General features: G+C 42.4%; 1 protein-coding gene across 1 annotated transcript in view; it reads right to left on the bottom strand.

Moving 5' to 3' along the window:
- The window catches only part of cdhr5-rs (cadherin-related family member 5, related sequence), a 34,483-nt gene extending 15,526 nt beyond the window's left edge, over nucleotides 1-18,957 (bottom strand). Inside the window, exons 1-2 of the mRNA XM_052118695.1 lie at nucleotides 18,825-18,957; nucleotides 610-795 (exon numbers count right to left, since the gene is read on the bottom strand). The gene's annotated coding sequence lies outside the window, so the exon portion shown is untranslated. The remainder of the gene's footprint in view (nucleotides 1-609; nucleotides 796-18,824) is intronic.
- Between the last annotated feature and the right edge of the window lie 1,800 nt (nucleotides 18,958-20,757).

Genomic DNA, 20,757 nt, shown 5'->3' with positions numbered 1-20,757 from the left:
TTCTCTGTCGTGGTTTATAAAATCAAACCCAAGTGCTTCATGGGTGCTTCAGTAATTGCTTTGAGACTGATCTAAAGAGGTGATTGCACATCTATACAGCTATCTATAACACCACTAAAACACCACTTCTGGCCAGTGCTCTAAAATATACCCCCATTAGAGGGGAGGTTGTGAGGCTATATATTACATAACCATGGACTATGTCTATTTTTTATAATCTAGTGAATTATAAATTTAATTGAGTTGAATTTGCAGCAAAATATAATATAAAACTTGTACTATATATTCAATATATAAAAATGTATAACTTGTATAGATATATGTATGTCATAAATCAAATTGCTAATACCTTTATTTAAGATTTTGGTCATACCACCTACCCTTATGTGTTTGATTCAAAAATTGAATTTATCCCAGAAAACCATTCTATGGTTTCAGGGTGATTTAAAGGTCCAAAACAAGAGGGCAGCCTCAGCATGCTGGAAAAGTGAGCAGTCAACAAGACAGCAACAGTTGTAAATGTTCTATGAAGTGTAAGAAACACAGTCACATTCTAGAAAACACACACACACAACAGACACACATCTACAGTTTCAGGATTGTCCTCACCGTAGCTCAGTGGTAGTTATCCTTTGTTTTTCAGCTCATGAGATCCTGCTATCACATTATGTGGTGGCCATTCCTATCCTACACCACATGTCTTGTCTGTGTGGGGTCCCAAATCCTGTTCTAGACAAGACAGCAGGTAGCCACAGTGCAAACCGCAAGAGATTTCCCCAGCTAGTAAAGTCAGGGCTGGTGAGAGAGGGTGAGAGAGAGCAAGAGAGAGAGAATGTGTTTAGCTAGAGAGAATTAAGAGATCTCACACACAGCTGAATGAGGGCTTAGAGATCATTTTCAGAGCAGGATAACTGGCTGCTGGGTGGAAGGTTAAACTGAGAATGTTAGCTAAGGCACTAGCACTAATACAGTCCAAGGTGTGCAAAATTTCTTCTAGTCTCTCATTATACTTGAGAGTTCTGGCAAACTAAATGCCATATTATGGAAAAGATTGTGGCAAACTCTTCATTGTCGCCAAAGGTTTGCTGCAGGTTCGCCACAACCGATGAATAGCTGCAAACTTCGGGCAAACATTTGCAGCATATCGCAAGCTCATTTCTATTTTAAAATATTGAATGGAAAATTTGCAGCAAGTTTGTCAGAACTCTAGGGGTTCAAGGGCCCAAGGGCCTTTTACACTCATACAGATTATCCTGTGTGGGGTCAAACGGATCCGAGAGTCTAACAATTTTGCACAATAAAAATTATAATTTTAAGACCATTAAGATCTTTTGACACCATTTTCAATTAAGCAAATTTCCTCCCTATATTCTAATTAATGTCATATGTCTGGACATTTAATTCAGACTGAATTCAATGACAGGATGTTGAAAGTTCTGCAGCTGAAATAGGTCTGTTACCAAAATTCAGACCACTGCCCCCAGTGGCTGAAACTCAAAGTGTTGTTGGGGTGAAATATCCACAGTGTGGTGCCCAAGGTGAGTTGTATTTATATTAGCAAATGACGTAATACAGTCAACAGAAATGCTTATTTGATTAACTTTACCCCCCAACCCTAGACCTAACTATTAGTGGAGCAAAAAATACATTTGACCTCTAAATCTTACTCAGCATTCTTTATTTGAATTTGATTACTTCCTGGTTTCCACGAGGCCCGAACTCATGTCATTGAGATTGCGGAGGCAACTCGCTATCACTTTGTTTTTATTCCGTATGTCATTAAAGTATTTGTAAAATAACACAGTGAACACTGCATGGAAAGTATTCGTAAGTTGAAGTCCAAGTCAGTTAGATATTACACTGTCTCAGGACTTGCTTCATGTAGCGCCCAAAGACCACCAATAAAGCATCTTATTGGGCACTCATTTACAGTGTGATCGGTTGTCTGGTAAGGTGCACCACAGTCACACACTGGGGAATCTACAGCTAGCCAGGCACTCTCATTACTGGGTCAGCAACAAGGTGGCCATTTACTGACAAGGAAGAGTTCCTGCTCTCCACTGCTCTCACCACCTCTCTTCCATACAGAATTCTGCTCCTCCTTGAACCCAGTAAATTATCCAGACTGGTCTCCATGAGCAGAGTCTAATATCCGGAAGATCTAAAAGTATGTGATATAGGAGGGAGTTCTATAATCCTCATATTCATGTATGGCTTCAGCTTCACACCTCAGTTTAGATGCAGCAATATTGGTGAGTACTGGCAGCCAAGATAACTGAGTTGACTTGGTTACACTTGAGATCAAGCACATAGCGCTGTTCAGATGAACATCTACCTTGGTTGTGTGTACACTGTTTAGTCACACTGGTGCACAATACTCAGCAGCTGAATAGACAAGAGCTAATGTTGCAGTGCAAATAGTCTGAGCACTGGCTCCCCATGTTGTACCCACTAGTTTCCTTAATAGGTTAACATGGGAGGTGACTTTTCAAGATGATGTTTATATGTCAGTGTCCGATCTACATAATATAACGGCTAAGTATTTAGGGTGATCTAAGTGTTGGATTTCTGCATCATCAAATTTCACATGAATATTTGCATGTGCATTTCATGTGGTCAGGTGAAAAGCACATACTTCTGTTTTACTTGGATTTGGTTGTAGTCGCCACTTTTGAAAGGACTGATTCAAGATGTACAGTTCCTGCTCCAGGGCCTTTTCACACTCAACTGAGTCTTTGCCTGGTATGCTAGTGCCAAATCATCTGCATATTGTAACTTTTACGCCTTTGTGGGTGGAATGTCCAAAACATACAGATTAAACAGCACTGGCGCCAAGATACTTCCCTGTGGGAGTGCTTCCCTCGCTATCAGTAACACCACAAGGAAAGGTGAAATTGTTTGTTGTGGTGCTTGTAAGTAATTTAGCAGTAATAGTTGATTACAGGATACACAAAATTCAGAAGCAACATGTCGATTTCCCGTGTGATCAGGTTGATTCATTCCTTTTAATTAGATTATCGTTAGATTTTATAGTAAATATTACTGTAAAATAATGATTTTTTTTTATCAGCTTAAAGGCAGTACTACAAATACCACTATGATGTATAAATACTTTACCATTTAAATAATACATAATTTTTTTTGCATTAGGGTAATGAGAATTGTTGGGGAAATGTGCTTAATTGTTGTGAGACAATGCAATAAAAGCTCCAGTAACCTGGACATGTTCTTGGCAGATTTTGTGAGATTCACCAGTGTGTATTGAAGTTGTGTATTGAAGTAACTCAGTGTATGTTAAGTGTAACTGTAGTATAACTGTTTGGTTGATAACTGATATCAACTGAATTTCCCTGCTTCTATCTCTGAGCTTGAGTGAAAAACAATATCCACTCCATATCTTGCTAGACTGTTCTCTATTCCTCTCCATTTGAAGGGGGACTCGACCCAGCCACTTTCCCTTTCTCTTTCTCTCTGACTTTGTCTGTCTGTCTCCTGGCAATTGGCCTACACAATCTTTCACTCACTCCTCTAACTTTATTCACTGTTGGACACAGGTCCAGGCTGATCTGCTGTCAATGAGACCACTCCTTAACACTCCTTAGCAAGGGGAGATAAATGGCTTAGGCACAAGTTCTGTGAATGTGCACCACCACGGATTAAACATTTGACATTCACCTCCCATAATTGGACAGAGGCAAAGCAACTATACAGGTAGGTGGTTGAGAACTGGGGTAAATTCTAAGAAAAACCCTTGAGTTTCTCTGGTCTCAGACTTAGAATCAATCAAGGGGATGTTTGCATCGATTGGCAGGCTTGTGGAGGAGTTAATTAGCCTTCAGCACAGCTCTCTGATCCTTGCCCTTCCCTGTCGGCTCCTCACCTCTCAGGCACGTTATCTGGTAATGATTTGCAGGGCGGCAGGGGCCACTAGAGATTTTCCTGTTTGTTTTGGAATTGATGGATCTTAGACTGAGCTCAGCTCTAGAGCTCCTGCCGAGGTTTGACAGGTGTACCTGTCTTGATGACGAGAGAGCTCAGCATGCATGCACATGTAAACACACAGATTCGCACAGGCCTGCTTGCAAACATGCCAGTGTGTGTAATCAAGCAAGTACATGCAGCAGACAGATTTTGAAGGGCTGACAAACACTTTTAAAGTCTACATTGGCTTTGCATGGCAAAGTTACTGAAAGACCCTTTATAAGTGTCTCTAGTAAAGAAAAGAGTTTTAAATGATCCCTGCCTTGAGAATTGTATGGAACCTCTCAAAGAAAGAGCAGTGTGTAAGAGACACTGGGTGATTCAGCATTGGATTAGCAGTACTATGTTTATCCTGTTTATACAGTTCATTGTGCATGCAACGCTGCTTTTATTCCTTTCATAACAAGTTTTGTCATGCCGTATAGAACCTGTTGCCATGCAACAAGACCGTGTGCACTAGAGAATAGAACAAACTTCTTATTTTGGCATTCCCTGAGAAAGTGTTGCTGTGGTATTATTGCTCGTTTGGGTGACTCATCTTTAATTACCTTTGACAAGGATTACCCAGCCACTTTCCCTTTCTCTTTCTCTCTGATTTTGAAACTGTCTGTCTGTCTCCTGGCAATTGGCCTACACAATCTTTCACTCACTCCTCTAACTTTATTCACTGTTGGACACAAGTCCAGGCTGATCTCCAGTCAATGAGACCACTGAGTGCAGTTTGCCCCTGGGCGCTTCAACAGCGCAAAAACTAAAAGAGTTTATTTTAAAAGAGTGATTTTCTCTGAAAGAGTATTTTCCTCTAAAAGAGCAAATACACAGCTGGTATTGAACATCCTTTTCAGGAGGCGTCTTTATAAAGTTGCCCTTCTGCCCCTGTGTAGTTCCTGGATGCGGTAGAGTGCTCTCCGCTTCAGATGGCCACAGGCTTTTAATCATGTGTCTGGGTTGCAATTACACCGAGGCAGCGTTTGTGGATGGTTCTTGTTCTCTCTGCGAGAACATGACCATGGCAAATTTGCGGTCGCAGCTCACTTTCAATAGAAAGCACGCCACTCCAGCCGGCCCCAGCATTGCTCCTTCTTCCCACAGGATTGAGGATGGTGTGGCTGGCGATGGAGGCAATCTGGGGATGGCAGCGGGTGCAGCTCCGCCGGGTATGCCCCCTCGGACCACCCGCCCCCCGGCACGCTCGTTGACTCCCATCCGTGCAGCGGCTCGCCTTACAGCCAGCCTGCCTATCCTCTAGAGCTTGAGGTGGATGAGCTCACCGCTGCATCGGAGAGCATGGCATCTAACGCTGATGACTCCCCTGGCCTTCGGGCCAGCACACCCAGGCTGAGGCTGACGCGCAGATGTCCGATATGCAGCCCACGCATCGACGCCTCACGGACCCCCTCGAGGACCAGCAAGGCTCCCAGGTGCTCCTGAGACGATCTACCCAGGGACCAAGATGTTGGCTCTGGAGCGGGTAAGCAGACTGCTCTGTCCCCCGGTGGAGGGCCGGGAGGAGAATCGTTTGTTTAATTTATTTCATCCCTAGACAGGGCTGCGGTACCCACGTTCTCAGTAAAAGAGCTATTTCCTTTGTATCTGGGTCACCTGGCCCGAAAATGCATTTCTCACGGCACTCTGCCACCATACCTCAACAGGTTATGAGGAGTCAAGAGGACACCGCTACAGGACCTCCTCCTCAGTCACTAACCCGCCCCCTGCCGGGTGTGCGGAGCAAGGTAAGTGCTTCGCGTCTCTTCTCTGCAACAGAGCCTTGGGATGCGTCCGCGCCTCCCAACACAGTACTGTTAGGGGTATAACAGTTATGACCCGGACCAGATATGGGGAAAGAAGACCAGGAGTCGAGAAGTTCAATTAAAGAATCAAAAATTTACTGAAGTATAGTCTGCAGTGAAATTGGTAGAGCCAGCGGAAAAGTCTCACGAGGAGATCGAAAGCCAACTCGTACCTTACATCAATTATACCACTTGCAAGGACGTACATTCCATTATTTACTCCTGATTGGCTAAAAGACCATAAAGTCACAACATATAGACAGCTATGCGGCCTATCAACATTAATCAGTGCACTTGTCGTCCGAGCCCGAGATTTACATCTGAAGTGACCTCGCAGATGGTCGCGGGGCGTCTTCGAGTCGGCCTGGTGTGCATCCCTGGGTTCAAAACCTGGGTAGAAGGTCAAACGCACACACAAAACACTGACTGAGCGACAGTTCTTCTCTGGGCACAAGAGAGCCAGAGCACAACGTTATCAGGCCATTTAAACCAAAACAGAGAGATAAAATATTCACTCCTCGGGCAGAGGAGAGGGTAGAAATAACATACATTTCTTCCCTAAAGAAATAATAAGAGAAAATCACACTTCTACTATTCAGGTATTATTACATAAGACTTTAAACCATATAATTAGTCATGGAAAGGTAACAATCAAACACAGAATACATCTGGAACCTATGTTTAACGCATTCCCCCTGCCCCCTCCCCTGAGAGGCTGGAAAGCATCACAGATAAGCTTATCCCCAAAAGACCTTCAGCCTACGTGCAGGACAGAGAGAAAGACTCTGGAATGTTCCTAAAAGAGACTAGTTAGCATTCAACACACATATGATTCAAAGTATATTTCAGTTATGCATAAGAAAATAGAACTGATTATGTGATCATGCATATAGTTAATTCATCACTTTATTAAAGAAGTTAAGCAACAGAATACAGATAGATATTGATATAAAAGGATATATATATACAGGTGAAACTCGAAAAATTTGAATATCGTGCAAAAGTTCATTAATTTCAGTAATTCAACTTAAAAGGTGAAGCTAATGTATTATATAGACTCATTACAAGCAAAGAAAGATATTTCAAGCCTTTATTTGATATAATTTTGATGATTATGGCTTACAGCTTATGAAAACCCCAAATTCAGAATCTCAGAAAATTTGAATATTACATGAAATCAATAAAAAAAAAAAAGGATTTTAAATACAGAAATGTCGGCCCTCGGAAAAGTATAATCATGCATATATACTCAGTACTTGGTTTGGGCCCCTTTTGCATTAATTACTGCCTCAATGCGGCGTGGCATGGATGCTATCAGCCTGTGGCACTGCTGAGGTGTTATGGAAGACCAAGATGCTTCAATAGCAGCCTTCAGCTCTTCTGCATTGTTTGGTCTCATGTCTCTCATCTTTCTCTTGGCAATGCCCCATAGATTCTCTATGGGGTTCAGGTCAAGCGAGTTTGCTGGCCAATCAAGCACAGTAATACCATGGTCATTGAACCAGGTTTTGGTACTTTTGGCAGTGTGGGCAGGTGCCAAGTCCTGCTGGAAAATGAAGTCAGCATCTCCATAAAGCTTGTCTGCTGAAGGAAGCATGAAGTCCTCTAAAATGTCCCGGTAGACGGCTGCGTTGACTCTGGACTTAATAAAGCACAGTGGACCAACACCAGCCGATGACATGGCTCCCCAAACCAACACAGACTGTGGAAACTTCACACTGGACTTCAAGCATCTTGGATTGTGTGCCTCTCCATTCTTCCTCCAGACTCTGGGACCTTGGTTTCCAAATGAGATGCAAAATTTGCTCTCATCAGAAAAGAGGACTTTGGACCACTGAGCAACAGACCAGTTCTTTTTTTCTTTAGCTCAGGTAAGACGTTTGACATTTGAAGCCCATGTCCAGGACCCGTCTGTGTGTGGTGGCTCTTGATGCAGTAACTCCAGCCTCAGTCCACTCCTTGTGAAGCTCCCCACACATTTGAATGGCCTTTTCCTGACAATCCTCTCCAGGCTACGGTCATCCCTGCTGCTTGTGCACCTTTTTCTTCCACACTTTTCCCTTCCACTTAACTTTCTATTAATGTGCTTTGATACAGCACTTTGAGAACATCCAACTTCTTTTGCAATTACCTTTTGAGGCTTTCCCTCCTTGTGGAGGGTGTCAATGATGGTTTTCTGCACAACTGTCAGGTCAGCAGTCTTCCCCATGATTGTGAATTCAACTGAACCAGACTGAGAGACCATTTAAAGGCTCAGGAACCCTTTGCAGGTGTTTAGCTGATTAGAGTGTGACACTCTGAGCCTACAATACTGAACCTTTTCACAATATTCTAATTTTCTGAGATTCTGAATTTGGGGTTTTCATAAGCTGTAAGCCATAATCATCAAAATTATATCAAATAAAGGCTTGAAATATCTTACTTTGCTTGTAATGAGTCTATATAATATATTAGTTTCACCTTTTAAGTTGAATTACTGAAATTAATGAACTTTTGCACGATATTCTAATTTTTCGAGTTTCACCTGTATATGTATTGATATATCTGAAGAGACAAGGGATTTTGACCCTCACCCTTCAGTACTACCGGCTCCACCCTGCTGCGAAGTCTCAATGTTAGCACGTCTCACCAACGAGCGTGCGCAGTCAGTGCTGGAATGCCTCGCCACCTTCAGGCCAGGAACAACGGTCCCTTCAAAACTTTTCCAGAGGCTCCTGGGGCATATGGCGTCCTCCACGGCGGTCGCCGTTGATGGTCACCCCCGCCTGACGCCAAACATTCAAACCCTGGACAGAGCTCTGCTTTTTGCGGGCAGGAGTGTCCTTGCAACAGGTGTCCCGACGCGTCCTGGTCATGACCGACGCCTTCAGATCGGGTTGGGGCGCCATATGCAACAGGCACGCAGCCGCAACTCAGCCGGCAACTCAAGTCGCTGCACGCCACTCACATCCCCGGCGACCTCAATGTGGAGCAGATGCGCTATCACGACAACGCTGGCCCAGTGGAGAGTGGAGGCTTCACCCCCAGTTAGTCCAGCTGATTTGGGAACGATTCGACAAGGCCCAGGTAGACCTGTTTTCCTCCCGAGAGACCTCCCATTGGCTGCTCTGGTATGAGCTATTTTTCCACATGTGACCTGGGTGGCACATGTGATGTATTTTGCCACTTTTACCTACCAGTCCCTGGGCAGGTGTGGTCTCTGCAGGGTCTTTTCCCCCTGAAAGAATAGGAAACTGGGTAAGACCCCCTTCCCACGATGCGTGTAAGGGCCCCAGCCGTTTGGCTCTATGCGAGAAACAGAGCCAAACGGCTGGGGCCCAGGTTGGCAAGCGTCGCCTTGTTCCCCTGTTTAGGGTAACCAGAAGGATTCCGACGACTTTTATGGGGCATTGGGGAAGGGTATGTGCAGTCTCACAACTGGTCGCCTTTGCACATGAAATACTTGCCCGCTCTTGTGGCAGCAGTACACGTACACGCCACGTACTGTGGTGGCTGGACCATTTCCGGCTCCTTAATGAACTCGACATTTTTCTTCACTTTTATACCCGTATGTCCGGGGGCGGGGTATGCAAATACTGTCTGCCTAATTCTCATTGGCCTTTTTTCATAGATCAGAGGCATATTCGGGGCTCAAGAGAGACCCCTAATGTCGCTTTTTCGACACAACATCTTGTTCCCTCCATCAGGGAACAGAGGTTACATACGTAACCTAGACGTTTTTAGTCAGTCCACATGGAAAGAAAGTTGAAAGTTAACAAGAAAGTTAAAGGTACAATTAGAAATAATTTGAACTTTTGGGAAAGAACTACAGATAATCACTGGATTTGCCAAAGTTTGTAAAGTTAGCGGCATCAAATTTTTGTCTGAGGTATATAGTAGTAAGTAAACTAAACTGTATATTCTGCTTTGATCATTGAGGAATGATCTCCTGCTGGGAAGTAGGCAGTATTTGGACAGAATAACATGCAATGAGGAATAGACTTTAAGCTGCAAATCAAAAGTCTGGCTTACTCCCCCAGACTTAGCAGCAATATATTTATCACCAGAGAGCAATGTTTCAGAGGCACTTCACAAACATATTCAAATAGGATAATCCTATGTTTTAGTCCATTGCTATTTTAACTGTTGGTTCTCTCTCTCTCTCTCTCTCTCTCTCTCTCTCTCTCTCTCTCTCTCTCTCTCTCTCTCTTTGTTTTCTGTCTTTTACTCCTTTTCTTTTCTCCTTTTCCTTTATTTGTTTTGTTGTTCTCCTTATACTCTCTTCTGTCTCCTGCTATCCCCTGTCTTTTATCTCCGTAAAGGCCAATTTCCTCACTTGGTTTGATTTGGTTTAGTGGCTGCTCTGCCATTGTTCTGATCCACTGACCTTTCCTTCATAGCTGGCAGCGCAATTAAATAATACTGTGGGCACACAAGTTAAGAACATTTTGCTCGGAACAGATCTTTTTTCCATGAAATTTGCCCTCTATCAAAACTTAAAGGCATTTAGTGCTTTTCCCCAGTGTGACAGGAGCATTTCAAAACCTTAAAGATTGAAGTCTCTTTCTTCAGCAGAACTTCTAAAGCTACTAATATTATTCTGGAATTGTGCCGCTGGAAAATTGACACAACTAGCCCTCTCATGCCTTCCCAGATGAGGGAAACAAGCCATTTAATTTAATTTCAACCTGGCTCAACTTTATTGTATGACTGATGTGATTTTCACCTAATGTATAAAGTTGGGATAGAATACCTGGAGAATTATGTGCTAAAAATTGCAATAAAGACACACATGTGCCAACAGTATACTTCTAATGGCTTAATCTCCAGTCAACCTTTTGTGCGCTCCTTTATTAGGCATTTCGTGACATTTTGTCTCTTTTACACTCAGCAATTTGCAAAGGCAAAATTTCCAAGGAGTTACACTTTGCTTTTCAGCTGTGCTGACATTTTGCTATCTCTGCCAGTGGGTGTGGAGAAATCTTTGTTTTGCTGCCATCATGAATAGCATAATTGGTGAAATATGGGTCGATAGTTCATGTGCTTGGCCTGTGTTGCAGTGTGATTGGATTATGATTGCATTTTGTTGTTGAACGATTTCTGCATTTTGTCAGTTTATATACAATGCAAATGACAGCATCATTCGAGATATGCAATTTTGTGCTTAATACTGAGCAATTGTAGAGCATTACACATGTGAATGCTGTAGGCATCTAGCTGTGTGAATTACATTTCAAGTTATGAATGCTTTTCATTCTGACATTCAATATTTGAAGCATTAAAAGCAAATCCACAAGCATAGTTTATATGCAAAGTAGAAATAACAGTTCCCCTTCTGTCACTTACTCGACGTTGTGTTGAATGTAGTGACACAAGGGGTCTTTCTTTAGAGCCTCGCATACCTCTGGATTTGAGATAAGGCCAATAAGATATTGACAGACAGAATTTGCATGTCCCGCTCCCAGACATACGGGTATAAAGGGAAGCGGACGTGCGTCTGTCAGTCAGATTTTTTCTTCGGAGCCAAGCGGTTGTGCAGCAGCAAGCTGAGTTCCCTCGCTGTTCCACTCACCACTACAAGCAGAGCATTGCTGTTGGATCTACGGCGCATTGCCAGAGGCTTTCTCCCTCTCTGCACACTGTGCAGTCCACGACCCTGGGCGCTTCAACAGTGCTTCTGTTAAAAGAGTGTATATCTCTAAAAGAGTATATTTTCACTAAAAAAGAGCAATACACAGAACGCTTTTTAAAGATGCCCTTCCGCCTCTGTGTAGTTCCTGGATGCGGTCAATATCTCTCTAAATCTGACGGTCATAGACACTGCCTCGTGTGCCTGGGCAGCGATCATACCGAGGCAGCGGTTGTGGATGGTACATGTACACACTGTGAGAATATGACCATGGCAACGTTGCGGTCGCGGCTTTCATTCCTTCTTCCCACGGGACTGAGGACGAACCGGCTAGAGATGGAGGTGATTTTGGGATGGCAGCGGGCTCGGTTGCCCCGGGTACGTCCCCACGAACCACCCGCCCCCTGGCATACACGCTTGCTTCCGTCCGGGCTCGAGGTGAGTGCAGCCCGCGTTCTCCCTCGGGTTTGACTGGAACCCTCCGTCCTCCCCACATCCTTCACGGCTTGCCGATTGGTACCTCGGGTCAGGGCGCCGCTCTCAGCCACGCAGAAACAGATTCTAACCTGCGTTCGGCATCTAGATTCATTCACAGCGGTACTTTCACGTCTCCATTTTGCCTCGACATCGACCCTTCCTATGGTTTGCGTTCGACGTAGGGCGCCGTGTGCAATGGGCATGCAGCTGCTGGCTCCTGGAGAGGGCCCCCTTGACGGTAGCATACATAAATCGCCAAGGCGGTGTGCGCTCTCGTCATATGTAACAACTCAACTCAGGTCGCTGCACGCCACTCAAATCCCGGGCAACCTCAACATGACAATGGATGCGTTGTCGCGACAGGTCTCGCTCAGTGGAGAGTGGAGGCTCCACCCCCAGGTGGTCCAGCTGATTTGGGACCTGTTCGGCATGGCACAGATAGATCTCTTTGCCTCCCATGACAACTCCCACTGCCCGCTCTGGTACTGCCTAACGGGGCCCCCCTCGGGACTGATGCGCTGGCACACAGCTGGCCCCGGGGGCATCTCAAGTACGCATTTCCCCCAGTGACCCTTCTTTCACTGGTGCTGTGCAAGGTCAGGAAGGACGGGGAACAAGTCACCTTAGTGGCTCCTTACTGGCCCACTCAGACTTGGTTCTCGGATCTCAAGCTCCTTCCTGACAAATTCCCCTGAGGAACGACCTGCTTTCTCAGGGACGGGGCACCCTCTGGCATCTGTGCCCAGACATCTAGAACCTCCACATCTGGCCCTTGGATGGAATGCGGAAGATCTGAGTGACCTACCACCTGCGGTCGTAGATGTGATCAATCAAGCCAGAGCTCCCTCTATCAGGCAGCTTTATGCCCTTAAGTGCCGCTTGCTCAGAAATTGGTGTTCATCCCGGTCTGAAGACTCGCAGAGATGCGCAGTTCAGTCAGTGCTTTCATTCCTGCAAGAGAGGTTGGAGGGGAGGCTGTCTTCCGGATGGCTTCAACGGACACATATACAATCGACGAACAACCTCATAGCTCATGGTAGATCTGTCTTTAAAGGTTTATAAGTTTTCATTGAAAATCAATTCATTTATGGGATGAATGAATGAATGGGATTTTTACTTCCAGAACCAGACTGTTGCGCTCTATTGCTAGTAGGTGGCAGGTGAAATTTGGGGGAGGGACATTCTCATTCTAGAGAGCATTTTATTGGTCAAAACATTGGATATGCCCCCTAAGTTCAAGATAGGACATCACTACTTATAAAATCTGTTTTCCCGGAAGAGAAAGACTACATATTTAAAATGTGCATTTATCTGCTAAAAGTTTATTTTGTCAATGTTTAAGGGTACACTATAAGAGCTAAATGACAAACTTAAAGCCACAAAACTTCCATTTAAGGAGATGTTTTGAGTGGAGACAGTGCTCATTTGTTGTCTTACTCTTTCCTCCAACAAACATTGTTTCTACAGTATGCAATTGGTGTGTCTTGTGTAGCAATCTGTTTGTATCTGGTCATAACCAGGACAAAGTGTTAGAGAGAAAGTTTTATCTGTGCTCTAAGAACATTACATAACACGTCCCTGCTGAGGTCTCCCATTCCCAGGGCCACTGTGCAGCTTTAAGTGCCTGAAAAATCAATAAAAATGTTTTAATGAAGCAAAATTGTTTGATTCCTGTCTATTATGGCAGAACAGTGTCAAGAAGGCCTTTTATTTATTATTTTGGCTTTCGCTCATGTACGTTTACTTTCTGTTTCAGTGTTCTAATGGCCAATCTATTTACTATATTTAAGCAGCCCTTCTAGCAACTGTGACCAGCAATAACACAAAGACAAAACCCATCATGATAACACACAACACTAAAATAATGTAATTCACATTGACTTGATAATATATAATTGTAACATAAAATCTAACATATGTGATCTATTTTATACATGTCCATTTCCCCACAAAATTTTGAAAATTTTAAGTTTTTTTTACATGTAATATTTTACAGTAAAATAACATATATATAATGACATGTTTTGACTGTAACATTTTGCATAATTTTTTACAGGGAAGTTCTGGGATCAAATATGTTAAAAATATGAATAGATTGCTCTTCACCTGTGATTAATGCACACAATTAGACACTAAATTCAGGCACTGAGTTTTGAAATCTTTAAAAATTGTATTGTATTGAATTGTACCTAGAGTGCACCCCAGAAGATTGGTGTCTGTTTTTCCAAAAAAGATTCAGGAATGATTCTGGTCCTGCAGAAATCTGTGTGTGCACATAAAATGAAATTTGAGAATGTGTTTTTGTAGATATAGATTGGTTTATAACAGTACAAAACAAGGTGACCCCATATCAATAATGAGGTATGACTTCCCTGCAGCTTATCTAAATATGAGATTTTATTACTCTAATATGATTTTTAGAATAGAACAACGTATGTATTTAGACATGAGATTTTAACTGGGAGTGGTGGTGGCGCAGTGGTCTAAAGCACATAACTGTTAATCAGAAGGTCACTGGTTTGATCCCCACAGCCACCACCATTGTGTCCTTGAGCAAGGCACTTAACTCCAGGTTGCTCTGGGGGGATTGTCCCTGTAATAAGTGCACTGTAAGTCGCTTTGGATAAAAGCGTCTGCCAAATGCATAAATGTAAATGTAACTGCGGTCTGATTTCATACTGAACAAACTGACCACCTCTCATCACCTATATAATTTAATTCTCCTTTATTATCCACCTTTCCTTCCATATCTCGTCCACTCTGCTCCCCACCTCTCTCTTGTACTTCCAAATGAAGGCCAGAGGTACTAAAATGCAAGAGTTACCCCTCTAGTTTTAGATGATACCCAAGAAGTAAACTAAAACACAGTAATTTGTTTTACCTAGAGAATATTGACAAAATAATTTCCCCTCTTTGCCACCTGTGCAGATATAAAAAGTATTTGTGAAAAACTCCTAAAAAAATTAAACCGATAATATACAGTGGGCCCCAAAATTCTAAGACCACTATTTTGCAATTTTCTAATAAATTTTTTTTTTCCCTCTTTTTTTCCATTAAAAATAATATTATTGGCATGCAAATTGGAGTGAAAATGTGAATTGCAAAATTAACATGAACTTTAGAATTTCTTAGTATTTTGGTAAGTCCTCATTTTGGATAAACTCCACAAGTTGCAAAACCTGATGATCCATGTTATTCAGCATTTGAATAAGAATGTTCCTGGATCACCAGGTTTTGCATAAACTTGTGGAGACCATGCCAGCTCTGGTGCATATTGTCATTATAGCTAAATGGGCACATAACAAATATTCCAAAGAGCATCTTATGTGCGTCAGTGGAAGCAAATAAATCTGGCCTTTTGTAAAAAGGAGTTAACATGGTAATTGCAACAAAATTAGTGACCTAGAAATCTTACATATGAATAATCCATTTTATGTCATACATTTTCAGTGTGGTCTCTTTTGTACCCCACTGTATTCAATCAACACTATGATGAATTAAAAGGATCATGGTACAATGGCCATATCATTTTGCTCTGAACATGTACTGTAGTAATAACAATATTATTTGAGTTAACTTGAAAGCAATGTACAGTCAAATGTAGATTATGGGACAATTCTATATAAAACAATACTGAATTTAAAATCGAAATGTAATGTTAAAATGTATGTTTTCTAATTAATGTAGTCCCCTTAAATTCTTTGGCCAGTTCATGAGTAATTTATTAGATTTTTTTATGATTTATTTGAAAAAATTAAAATAACAATTTCATTTCTATCCTTATATTTTTCATCTGGTCGAGGTTGATATTAGTTTTAGAAAGTAATTTGTAATAAGTCATTATTTCAGACAGAGTAATTAGTACAGTAATCTAATTACACTGTAGAATATGTAATTAGTAGTTAGTAGTTAGCAATTAATGACTTTTTGAGTAAATTACCCAACACTGGTTCTGCCACAGTAACCTTTTTGTAAGCAGAAAAAGAAAGTAATGGAAAACAGAGCTCTAAGGATAACAGGTTATATGTGTCTTACTTTAAATGGAACCAAATAATAATAAAAAAAAGCTCTGAAGAGTGAACTGACACAGTGAGTCATTATGACATTGTGGTGTGAATAATCTAGCCTGAGATGGGTTTTTCTCTGTTGTGCTCTATCAATAGGGCTGATCTGTGTCAGGACAATAAGATGTCATGGTCATCCTTTATTCACTATTAAATTATATACCTGCTCTTCACAGCTATCATACAGCATGTATGTGTTTGTATAAGTGAGCTCACATGGATTGAGAACAAGACTGTGTTCTGATTTGTAGGGTCCCTACACATTGCTCACTGCTTCCTACTCACTGAGCACAAGATATCTATTGAAATTCACTTCACTTGACAAAATGTGTTAATTTAAACCCTGCAAAGTCATAAAACACAGACAATGGTTGAGCTGGGCATATTACAGGTTTCAAGTAAGATTACATAATATACTTGTGTAAATGCAGTAACAGTCAGTATCTGGTGAGGCAACCAGCTGCATTGAGTATTGCAGTGCATCTCCTCCTCATGGACTGCATCAGATTTGCCGGTTCGTGCTGTGAGATGTTACCCCACACTTCCACCAAGGCACTTTCAAGTTCACTGACATTTTTGGGGTGAATGGCCATAGCCCTCACCCTCCGATCCAACAGGTCCCAGATGTGCTCAATGGGATTGAGAGCTCTTCGCTGGCCATGGCAGCACACTGACATTCCTGTCTTGCAGGAAATCATGCACAGAACGAGCACTATGACTGGTGGCATTGTCAAGCTGGAGTGTCATGTCAGGATGAGCCTGCAGGAAGGGTACTGTGAAAGGGCGGGCCGGGTCGTGAGTTTATCCCTCTCTGTATGTACAGTATGGCGCTAATAACATTGACCAATGGTGCATCTCAATCAGCTCCCTAGCTTTTTATTTTGTGAACCGGTTTATCGTGAACAAATATTCTGGCACTGGTAAGGGTACTGATCCACTGATCATTGGTATACTTATGACTCAATCACCTGTGACATGATTAAAACACACCAGTAATGAATCAACAACATTGTTGTATAAATTGCACTGTTGTGCATTTTCATTTGAAATATCCAAATGTACAGTGATATTATGAAAGATAATTGACTTAAATAAAGAAATACAAATATTAAGGAGTGTATTTTTAGCCTTTTTCTAATAACTATAATATTTTAAAGATTGTTTCTCTTTCATGGTCATTGTGGATGAAAGATCATTTTCTTTTAAAGAGAAAATAAGGTTTTGACTTAATAGTTTTACACTTGTGCTCGTCTTCTAACAACTTATTGCAGACTTAAAAGATATGGCAACATTTCCAGTAAGCAAACATAGTAAGCAACGATGCTCCCTGGTTTTTGCAGTGCATTCTGGGAATATTTAGGGTGTGAACGTTTCAGCGCACTGGAATGATCTTACGATTGGGATAACCCTAGAAATGGCTGACTCCCTGATAAGTGCCCTGACTATTGAACTAGGGACCTGATTGAGGCACGCCCCAAGTTTTGCTTCGATACACAAATCGATGAAAAGGTACATCGTTTTCGGACAAATTTTTAAATGGTGGACACACTAAACAATAAAGAGAGAAGTTTACATGCAATACAATGTAATTTTTCCAACAAGAAAGAATTGGTTTGAACTGACTTGTTCTTGTTCTAGTTGTACAAACTTAAATAAATTTTGTCTGACCGACTAGATAAGATCTCATTTAATTTTTAATGTTGGAATAATTGTATTACCTATTAGTAAATGCAAGGCGAACACGTGTAATGACAGAGAAATTGTTGCAATGTCAGTTTGATAGCAACTGCTTATAGAGCTAAGCTGCAATCAAATCAAACAGTCCATCAGTCCATCCTCAACCTAACAAGCACCAATCTTCACCACAATGGTAATTCCAAGAACTCCAGCCTAACAAAAAATATATTTTTAAATGACAATTTAACACAACATTAAACATGAACAAATCTCCTCCTATTCTTGTCTTACTCAAAAATGCATAAAATAACACTTAGTTTCAACATTTGTTCACCCCAGCCAGTCACCTGCACAGCATACTGGGAAAAGGAAATCCCCTGCCCAGTTTCATCAATGCTATTTTCATGTAGTCCTAACTCAAATTGATTAAGTAAACTTAATTTTTATAAATTGAATTGTATAGAACCAAAATCAAGAAATCGAGTTAAGACAAAATGTTCTAGAGTTGTGTTTTTGATTGCAGGTGATATGGCAGATGATGGACAAATTGGTATCATAAATAACGATATTCCAAAAACTGTTCAAATGTTATGGGCAAAAATAGCCATTTTTTATTTCTTGACCCATAGGTGGTGCTGTCACCAAACACCAAGCTGTCATCTCCAGATCATGATCCTAATGAAGCATACTGATGTAGGCTTACACTACTGAATTTGTTGTCCACAATACTACATAGTTTCATTTCAATAGGCCATAACATTGCCAAGATACAGCCTAAATTTCTCTTTGGCGTCCTCATCACTGAATTCGCTGATGAATTAAAGGAAATGGTTTGGTCTTTCAAAACACTTTTTATAATGTTTAGCCTGCAGTATCTCAAGGTGCTCTGTGACAAATTCGATTCAGGCTGTGGGACAAGTTTGCAAAAGTATGTTAAATTTGTGACTATTTCGGTTGCGGTCTTGAGCCTAGCAGTATCTTAAATTGTACAGTCACAAATGATCAGCTTTAAACACCCCTCTGTGGATCTTAACTCACACAGAGTTAAATTCAGTTCTGTGTAATGGAGCGAACTTGAATCCAAAATATCTATGACACCAACAGTCCAGCACAGAAGCTCTGGTAAATTAACATCATTTGTAAACTCCTCACTCATTAACCCATGTTCATTAACTGATAATTTGACATTTAATTCTGGCACAGCGGCTGCTAAGCATTGTAAATTACCTGCATGCAGGTGCTTTACTGGATCGCTCAGATCCCCAACTTGCCCTTCAGATGTAGAGTGGCCCCTGCTCCACCTCGCTCCGCCTCGTTTCCCTGGTTACTCGGAGGTCCACACTTGGTGCTTACACAATCCTTTTAATCTATTTCTGTGTACTGCTGAGAGTGTGGGCACCCACCTAGCACATGAGGCATGAAGGAGTCATCAATCCTGGTTAAGCAGACCAGCTTGTGGCTTATTTTCGCTGCAGGATCTTTTTCAATATGAATAAAACCACATCAAATCAACTGACAGCTGACTGTTTACATCTAAAGGAGCTTGTCATGTAAGCTTGAGATCTTTTCTGACAGGCTATTGCTACAAGACCACTGTGTATTTGTTTCAGCTATCAGATTGCCAATGGAGAACATCTACTCCACAACCCATAGTTTTTATTAGGCTCCTTAATATGTATTTCATCATAGTAACTTTTTATAGCAGACAAATTACCCTAATTTAATTCGTAGTTCTTTGGTTGCAATCGGTCGCCGAGCGCAGTTCCTGCAGCACATCAGGATCAGGACTACCCATGTGCAGATCTCTAAGTGCCTTGGCCTGGTGGATTTGCTGGGGGGCTAGTGAGGAAGCCGGTTTCAGGCAGTAAAAGGTGCCATCTACGGCTTCGTCAACTGGTCATGCACCTTCGGGAAGAAAGGAAATAGGGGGGGCATGACTGTGAGTGGCGCCCTGACCTGGTGAACAAATTGTCTAGCCGTGAGGGGTGAGGGGGGGACGGAGGGTTCCAGTCCTGCCCCACACTCATGGCAGCCCGGCAAGCATAGTGGACATCTGCGCGTCAGGCTCAGACTGGACGAGCAGACCCGGAGGTGGCAGCCCAGTCGTGTAATCAGCATTAGACAACACTGTGACGCTCTCCGATGCAGCGGCGAAATCATCATCCAGCTCGCGGGGTCCGAGGGAGTAAACAGACTGGCCGTGAGGCGAGTCGCTCTCATCTCAAGCCCGAACGGAAGCAAATGAGCATGCTGGGGAGTGGGTGGTTCGTGGGGATTTACCTGGCGAAACCGTGTCCGCTGTATGCACAAAATCCCCTTCATCGCTAGCCGCACCGGCCCGAATCCCGTAGGAAGGAGGTGCAGCGCGGGGGTGGCTGAAGTGACTTTCTCTCGGAGGAAAGAAAGCCGCGACCACAATGTTGCCATGGTTATGTTGTCGCACTGAGAACATGAACCATTCATAAAATGCTGCCTGCATGTGATCGCAGCCCAGGCACACGAGGCAGCTCTTATGACCGTCAGAAGCGGAGAGAAATCGACCGCATCCAGGAACTACACAGGGGCGGAAGGGCATCTTTATAAAGACGCGTCCTGAAAAGGACGTTCAACGGCAGCTGTGTATTGCTCTTTTAGAGAAAATAACTATAAACTCTGCCGTGCAGAGAAGGAGAAAGCAGCTGATATGCGCCATAGATCCAACAGCATATGCTCTACAGAGGTGAGAGGAAGAGTAAGTGACTTCAGCTCGCTGATCGCACAACCGCTCTGCTCTGAAAAAGAAATCTGAATGGACAGACACTCCCTCCTTTTATACCCGTATATCCAGGGGAGGGACATGCAAATTCTGTCTGCCAATTTCTCATTGGCCTTTTCTCAAGTTCAGGGGTAACCGAGGCCCTCAAAGAAGTCCCCTAGTGTTGCTAATTTCGACACATTATCGAAGTGACCGACAGACGGGGAATGTGATTTACCAGCCTAACATATGTAACAGACACTGGACCGAATTCAACATATACATATACATATAGGATATCAATATACATATGTATATTGATATCCTAACTATGCATGATTATGTGCCGTTAAGACAAAATGTATTCTTGTGTTAAAAAACCTACACACAAATCAACAAATGATGAATAAAGTTGAAGTTCTTTTT

Source organism: Xyrauchen texanus, chromosome 45 (assembly GCF_025860055.1).
Source record: "Xyrauchen texanus isolate HMW12.3.18 chromosome 45, RBS_HiC_50CHRs, whole genome shotgun sequence".
Classification (NCBI taxonomy): Eukaryota; Metazoa; Chordata; class Actinopteri; order Cypriniformes; family Catostomidae; genus Xyrauchen; species Xyrauchen texanus.
The sequence above is the reverse complement of the archived record's forward strand: the minus strand, read 5'-3'. Positions and strand labels throughout refer to the sequence as shown.